The 8094-nt window shown below is 39.6% G+C and overlaps 1 non-coding gene across 1 annotated transcript; it reads right to left on the bottom strand.

The window, feature by feature from the left end:
- Nucleotides 1–6809: 6809 nt before the first annotated feature.
- LOC145511848 (U6atac minor spliceosomal RNA) lies at nt 6810–6934 on the bottom strand. Its single transcript, XR_014058220.1, has one exon. It is a non-coding gene; the product is annotated as a U6atac minor spliceosomal RNA (small nuclear RNA).
- Between the last annotated feature and the right edge of the window lie 1160 nt (nt 6935–8094).

The following is an 8094-nucleotide window of genomic DNA, read 5'->3' as shown; positions in this document are numbered from 1 at the left end:
CTCTCTCCTAACTGCTAGGTTGGGCCCTTTCCTCTAAAATAAACTAATCTCCTATTAAAATATCTCATTTTGAAACATTTCTTATCTGTGTGAAAGATTAGAAAACCTCAAATACACCTCTATGCTAACAACCAGTCTGTATAGTAGAAGCACAGAAGACCTATTTTCTAAGGCTTTTGATTCTTTATAGAGACCACAGGGGAGAGATACAGACATGCCGTATTTGCAGACAGTCAGGCCTGACATCTGAATCTTCAACTTTTTCACAGAAAAAAATTCTTTTGTAAGATGATAAGCAAGAGTAAATATTTTCAGACCGTTTCAAGAAATGCTTTTGAAATCTCTCCAATAGCAGGATGGGTCAAGCTCTCCATTTCTATCCATCTTCATTCTTTTTGTTAAAATCTTGATCTATTGTTGAGCAGAAGGATTATTCCCCTGTCAGACTCAGAGCTACATACGTGTTGTTAGGAAAGTAGTTAGTATTCAAGACACCAGGAGAAGCCCTTTCTAAATTAAATGAAATTTCAGTGTGGTTATATAATACCAAATCAGATTGCCTGATTTTAACAGAGATTTGGTTAAACTCAATTTTATATGTAATTTTCTATTTGTAGAAACTAATAGAAGGAAATTGTAATAGACATGAAAGAGAACAGGAATCTTACAGAGTTTGTCATATTCTGCTATGTATTAAAATGATAACACTGATTTCATGGTCCACTATTTCATTAAATTTCCTGCTGTCATTAATGCTTTTATAATTAAAATAGCCTTAAATTTAATTCAGAACTTACTACCTATTTACAACTTTCCCCTAACATTTGGCAATCAGATTTTAGAGGGTTTTCCCCTTAAAGGGATGTGATTAACCTTTGCGCCAGAGCCTGTATTTGATTTTGGCAGCCCGGAGAAGCAGGAAAGAAGAGCTTATTTGATGGGAATTTTGCATAAAGTATTTCCTAGCAGGCAGGATTACCTAGTATGCTCTAAGGGATTTCTATTGAATTATTAGTCTGTTGGGGGGCTATCATTTCATTAAATGCAACCCTGACTCCCACCTTTTGAAGCTCACACCTTATTATTAATATATGTGTGTGCATGTGTGTATGTAAAACCATACTCTATATAAACATACATATGTGTATCCCTTCTCTATTCACTCCATTCTCCATTCACTGTAATATTTCTTTCATAGTAAATGTTTGTGTATAGATATATATATGTATTTACATATATTTGTTGTTGTTGTTTAGTCGCTGTCATGTCCGACTCTTTGCGACCCCATGGACTATAGCCTGCCAGGCTCCTCTGTCCATGGAATTTCCCAGACAAGAGTACTGAAGTGGCTTGTCATTTCTTTCTCCAAGGGATCTTCCCAGTCAGGGATTGAAGCCATGTCCCTTGCATCAGCAGGCAGATTCTTTGTCGCTGAGCCACCAGGGAAGCCTGCTTATGTAGAGGTATATATGCATTTGTGTGCATGTGTGTATATGCATCATACATATTTATTTGTGTATATATACATACAAGTATGTACATATTTTTATGTGTATTCATTATATACACATGAGTATATACATATACCATGTGTATACATATGTGTGTGTACAAACACACATGTATACACTGTGCTGTGCTAAGTCGCTTTAGTCATGTCCGACTCTTTGCGACTTTATGGACTGTAGCCCACCAGGCTCCTCTGTCCATGGGCTTCTCCAAGCAAGAATACTGGAGTGGGTTTTCATGCCCTCCTCCAGGGGATCTTCCTGATCTAGGGATCAAACCTGCCTCTCTTACGTCTCCTGAATTGGCAGGAAGGTTCTTTAGCACTAGCGTCTCCTGGGAAGACCTTGTATATACTATATAGATACAAAAAAATTGTGCAAATACATATATACACTATACAGATACAAAAACGTTTTTAATAAAGGAAATATCACAGATGAATAGAGAAGGCAAATATATATGTTTAGATATGGTATGTTTATGTATAATATGCTTATACACACACACATACATATAATAAGGTGACTTCTATAAGTCAGAAGTATTTTTCTGTAAATCTCTTTGTGCCATATGTTTATTAGTGCTGGTAATCTCTTTTTTAAGGTATTAAATAGCTATTATAATTATTGTCAAGAACCATGCAAGGTCTGAGATTCGACACTAATTACAGGCCAATGGCAACCCACTCCAGCGTTCTTGCCTGGAGAATCCCAGGGACAGGGGAGCCTGGTGGGCTGCCGTCTATGGGGTCGCACAGAGTCGGACACGACTGAAGCGACTTAGCAGCAGCAGCATGCCAATCTGTCACTGTTTCATGAATGCTGACAGAGGACACGAGAATCCTGGGTCAGAAAAAGAAGTTTACTGCTCATAACAGAAGCAGTAGCCAATGTGTCAGCACCCTGCTTGTGTGACTTCTCCGTCTTCCTAAGAGATGAAGTGGATAAGGAAACGGCAACCCACTCCAGTATTCTTGCCTGGAGAATCCCATGGACAGAGGAGCCTGGCAGACCATGGTCCATAGGGTTGCAGAGAGTTGGACACGACTGAAGCGACTAAGCAAGCAAGCAAGCAAGGGATGGAGGGAAGGACTCAGCCTGGATGACTGCACACACAGTGGGCAGAATTTACAGAAGAACTCTGAGATTGGGATATTCTTCACCTGAATAGTAAGCAGAAGGAAGCCTGCTCTTTCCGTGGGTGGAGATGTTACCTCTTCCCTTAAAGTAGCTTGCTGCAAACCAAGCCTGAGAGCTGGGTAGAATAAAGCATGGCCAAGCCAGGACCTTGAATTTTTGGCACATCCAGCAAGAATATGCATGGACACTTAGGGCTGGTGGCAGATCTTCTCTCACAAAAGTTGTATGTGAATGTTCTTGGGCTTTCAGGACTTGTATTATATGCAGCAAATTTGCTAACTCTAATTTTGAATGGCTTTTCAGTTGATTCTTTTGGATAAGGTACAATCATTATTTCCTTTGTATATATTTTTTAATGGTTTATATCAGTGTGGTCAAATAATTGTCTATTTTATTTGAAAATATATTCTTACAGTAGTGTTTACATTATCATATAATGTTGCCATCATCTGTTTATATACATATCTTTGAACTTGGATTCTTCTTTGAACAGAGGCTGAGTTTGTGCATCTCTGCAGCCCTGGTATCTTGTAGAGTGCCTGGAGTGGGCCAGGATAGATGTGGATGAATGGACAGATAGGTGGGTGGATGGGTGGATGGATGGATGGATGGATGGATTGATGTATGGAGTGATGCACATATGACTTCATCTTTGATCTACATTCTCATTATATCTAAGAATACTTCTTTCTTTGTCAAACTTGTTCTAAACAAATTCTCTGTCTAAATTTTATTAGATTGTTTCTGGATAAACGAAAGCAACAGCATGAGTTTCTGAAGTGTCCTGACAAAGATGAATTGATTTGCTTGACTTTAATGAAAACTAGAATGTTGGATGGGGCGAATAAATATGAGTCCTCACATTTGCTTTTATTTAATAAAAATATGAAACAAAGTTAACAATTTTAAGCACCACATTCTGTTTTAAAATTTAATTTATTCATTTTAATTGGAGACTAATTACTTTACAATATTGTGTTGGTTTTTGCTAAACATTGACATAGATCAGCCATGGGTGCACATGTGTCCCCTCATCCTGAACCCCCTTCCACCTCCTTCCCCACCCCATCCCTCTGGGTTGTCCTAGAGCACCAGCTTTGAGTGCCCTGCTTCATGCATTGAGCTTGCACTGGTCATCTATTTTGCATATGGTAATATACATGTTATATGTATTATATATACATATAATGTATCATATCATTGCTACTGTATCATCGTAGATATCAATGCTATTCTCTCAAATCATCCCACCCTCACCTTCTCCCACATAGTCCAAAAGTCTGTTCTTAACATCTGTGTCTCTTTTAAGCACCACATTCTTGGCTTTTATTCCTTGATTACCCACAACCTTCAAATCAAATGAAGGCTTAAAGAGCCTGTCCCTCAAAGACTTTACAATTTGCCTTAGCCTAGTAGTATTGTAACAAGGAGATCCAACCAGTCCATCCTAAAGGAAATCATCCTGAATATTCATTGGAAGGACTGATGCTGGAGCTGAAACTCCAATATTTTGGCCACCTGATGCAAAGAACTGACTCATTTGAAAAGACCCTGTGGCTGGGAAAGATTGAAGGCAGGAGAAGGGGACGACAGAGGATGAGATGGTTGGATGGCATCACCGACTCAATGGACATGAGTTTCAGTAAACTCCGGGAGTTGGTACTGGACAGGGAGGCCTGTGTGCTGCAGTCCATGGGGTCGCAAAGAGTCGGACACAACTGAGCAACTGAACTGAACTGAGCAGTATTGTGCATTGTCAAAGTGGGTTCTCAAAAGTGTACATATGATCATGTTACTCTTCTCTTTAAGGAGAAAGCACACACACATCTTTAAGAGGCTCCTTTTGCCTTCAAGATACTGGCAAAGAGCTTGACAAGAAATCAAAGACTCTCTGATCCTCCCACTTCTCAAGCTTTTCCATTTAGCATGGCATATCTCAAACCCAAGCTTTAACAATGTCAAAATGATTGGCGTTTCCCAAGCAAATCCAGGCCCCCAGGCTTATGCATACCCTGCTTCTATCTGGAACATCTTTCTGTGTGCCACTTCCTAGCCACTATTTAGCCATCTTTCAATTTTTATTTCAAATTTCACATTTCACAGAAAGCTTTCCCTGAATAATTCTCATGGAAAATTCACCATACTCATTCTTACTTCTCCATTGAACTTTAATCATATTTCGTTTGAGCACCCATAATACATTGTTTCAATTACTAAATTGCAAATCTGTGCATTCCTACCATGTCCAATTCATTATTTGGCTCTGGAGTCTAGTACAAGACCTGGCATACAGTACGTATGTTTAACTGTTAGTTTCTCTGATATCTTATTATTGGTGAGAATATTCATGAGCAATCAACTCAGAGACCTAAATCCTGTGAAAATACGTGAAGAATTGGCATGGAAAGTAATTTAATGTGTTCTGTGAATGCTCTTCAGCAACCAGTAAGTCAAAAGAAAAGGCTTGATAAGTTATATATGACAACAAAGTTCCTAGGAGTATGCGGCAGGCGGGGGGGCGGGGGCATGTGCCCACATATATCTCAGGACGTAGAGTGTTGGTAATGGCTCAAAAGCAGAGTCTGTCTTGGGAGTGCCTCTAGATACCTCCTGGAGTATGAGGGGCTGATGGCTCAGCTGAGTTCCTCTCTGGAATTTGTCATCATTCTGAAGGGTCATCCCAGTTCCCAAGCTCTCTGTGGGACTGGCTGAGGATTTCCTCATTGCCCCAAAGAACTGCCTTCAATAGACTTCTGGCTTAAAAATCTCCATCTCAGAATCTACGTCCTAGAGAGCCTCACAATAAAACAGAGGACTTACAATGTGGCAACACTTTCCGTTTGTGAGCTCATGGAATGTGCCCTATTTAAAATATTTCTCAGGACTTCTCTGGTGGTCCAGTGGTTAAGAATCAGCCTTGCAATCAGGGTGCGATCCTTGGTCAGGAAACTAAGATTCCGTATGTTATACAGCAACCAAGCCCATGGCTCAGACAGTAAAGCGTCTGCCTGCATTGCGGGAGACCTGGGTTCGATCCCTGGATCAGGAGGATCCCCTGAAGAAGGAAATGTCAACCCACTCCAGGACTCTTGCCTGGAAAATCCCATGGATGGAGGAGCCTGGTAGGCTACAGTCTATGTGGTCACAAAGATAGGACATAACTGAGTGGCTTCGCTAAGCCTGTAAGCCCATCTACTGAGCCTACGCTCCACAACTACAGAGTCAATGCACCACAAGGAGATCCCACATGACGATGCAATGAAGATCCAGTGTGCCTCAGTTAAGACTAAAAGCAGCCAAATAAATAAATATTTTTTGAAAAATAAAGTAAAAAATAAAATATTTCCCTGGTATCTTTGTGTTACTGAAGGCTTTGGGGTATTTTTAAATCTATCTACATGCTTCTGGGAGTGATATATGAACTCCCTATGACATAAAGCAACCAAATGAATGAACAAATGGACCTTGTGTTTTCATTTTCTTTCTTTTCTATTTATCTATTTATCAACAGTATAAATCCGAATGATAATTTCAATTCAACATGAGTGAACCAGTGCTAAAAAAAAAAGTGAGCTGAAATACTTATCACCAAAAAATAAAGAAACATAATTTTTTGTTAGCTCATGAACTTTTATTACAAAGTAAATATACAGTGTTTAATCCTGATTTTTTATTCAGTTATTTAAAATAAAATGCAGAGTTCCATTATTACCTCCATGTGTCCCAAGAATAGACTCTAATCTCTTCCGTTTTATTTTAAGAAATAAGGAAGCTAAGCAAGGAAGAAACAGAAGCCAAATGATGATGCTTCATCACCAGGACCTCCATCTGTGATTATCACACCTACAGGTAAACTGAAATAACCTGCCAATATAAATGAACATGCGTGTGTTCTTTTTTTAAAATTAATTAGCTTATTTTAATTTAATTTAAAAGCATTACAATATTCTGATGGTTTTTGCCATACATCAATATGAATTGGCCATAGGCATACAGGTGTTCCCTCCCTCCTGAAATCCCCTCTCACATCTCTCTCCACCCCATCCCTCCAGGTTGTCACAGAGCACTGCCTTTGTGTGCCCTGCGTCATACATCAAACTCCCACTGACTATCTATTTTACATATGGTAATGTATATGTTTCAACGCTGTTCTCTCAAATCAAAAAACAGTGGTTAGATACCACAAAATAGGTGGCAATGCCTTAACCATATGCATGTTCTCAAGCCCGAGAGCCTCTTCCAACTTTGTCAAGGAAGTTCTCACCTTTTCTCCTTTCACACAACATGCAAGTGTTCTTTTTAATTGATTAATTAAGCTCTCTTTTCCTTGACATGGACTGGTTCTTTATTTAAACCAGCAAAATATCAAGGCCAGAAGATCAATATCAACTTATTGACTGACTTCAATATTTGAAGTGCTAGAAGGAAAACAAAGCTTTCTGCAATGGTTTTATGAAACTCTATTGATAAAGATGACTTTGGATGAAGGTACATTTTCACTGGCACAGCCAATTTAGAGCAAAAGTGTTGGGAAGCAAACTGTTTTTTGAATTCTCTACTGTCTTTAAAAAAGTTACCTTCTTTGCCCTCTTTCTGGGTTTCCTTCCTTGGTAGTTCAGATGGTAAAGAATCCACATGCAATGCAGGAGACCTGAGTTCAATCCCTGGGTCAGGAAGATCCCCTGGAGAAGGGAATGGCAACCCACTCCAATATTCTTGCCTGGAGAATTCCATGGACAGAGGAACATGGAAGGCTACAGTCCATGAGGTCGCAAAGAGTCAGACACGACTGAGCAACTAACACTTGAGAACTTGAACTCTCTTTCTGGAATCTTCATTCTAGAAGAACCCAGTACAGTTCTACTATTTTGCCCTTCCTTTCTTCCTAGGAAGACAAATTAAATGTGGAGGCATGTCTGGGAGTCTGTAAGAAATTCCCAAATCATTGAAACACCTATAAAGTTTTGTTTTGTTTTTTATAAATACAGATGCAGATTCATGTCATTAGATCTTCTGACTCCTCCACAAGTCTGGGCTAAGGCCCTGGAATCTCTATGCTTAACAAGTACCCTAGGGGCTTGGGATGATCAGCTGGATTTGGGAACCACTAATCTGTGAATCTCATTCTTGTCAAGAGTTTAAAACTTCATGATTAGCCTTCTCAGAGGATTTGCCTTTTAAGGAGCATCTTAGAGAAAGGCAGTGCTTAAGTGAAGGGAATAAATCAGAGCAAAAAGTGGAGAGAATGTGGGGAAATCGGACAATCCATGTCCAACTTATCAACTCAAGCCCCACAGAAATCATCTTATTCCATCTGCCCTTTGAGGTCCACTGAGGTCATTTGTGTCTGTCTCAAAGTCCAAGATAAAGGAGAAACGGAAGAAAATAGCTGCCTCTCTTCCCTCCCTGGCAGCTCCCTCTTCCTCTTTATCCTCATCCTTTCTTC

Source organism: Giraffa tippelskirchi, chromosome 6 (assembly GCF_054371585.1).
Source record: "Giraffa tippelskirchi isolate mGirTip1 chromosome 6, T2T-mGirTip1v1.2.pri, whole genome shotgun sequence".
NCBI classification, from domain to species: domain Eukaryota; kingdom Metazoa; phylum Chordata; class Mammalia; order Artiodactyla; family Giraffidae; genus Giraffa; species Giraffa tippelskirchi.
This window is presented reverse-complemented; position numbering and strand designations above follow the sequence as displayed.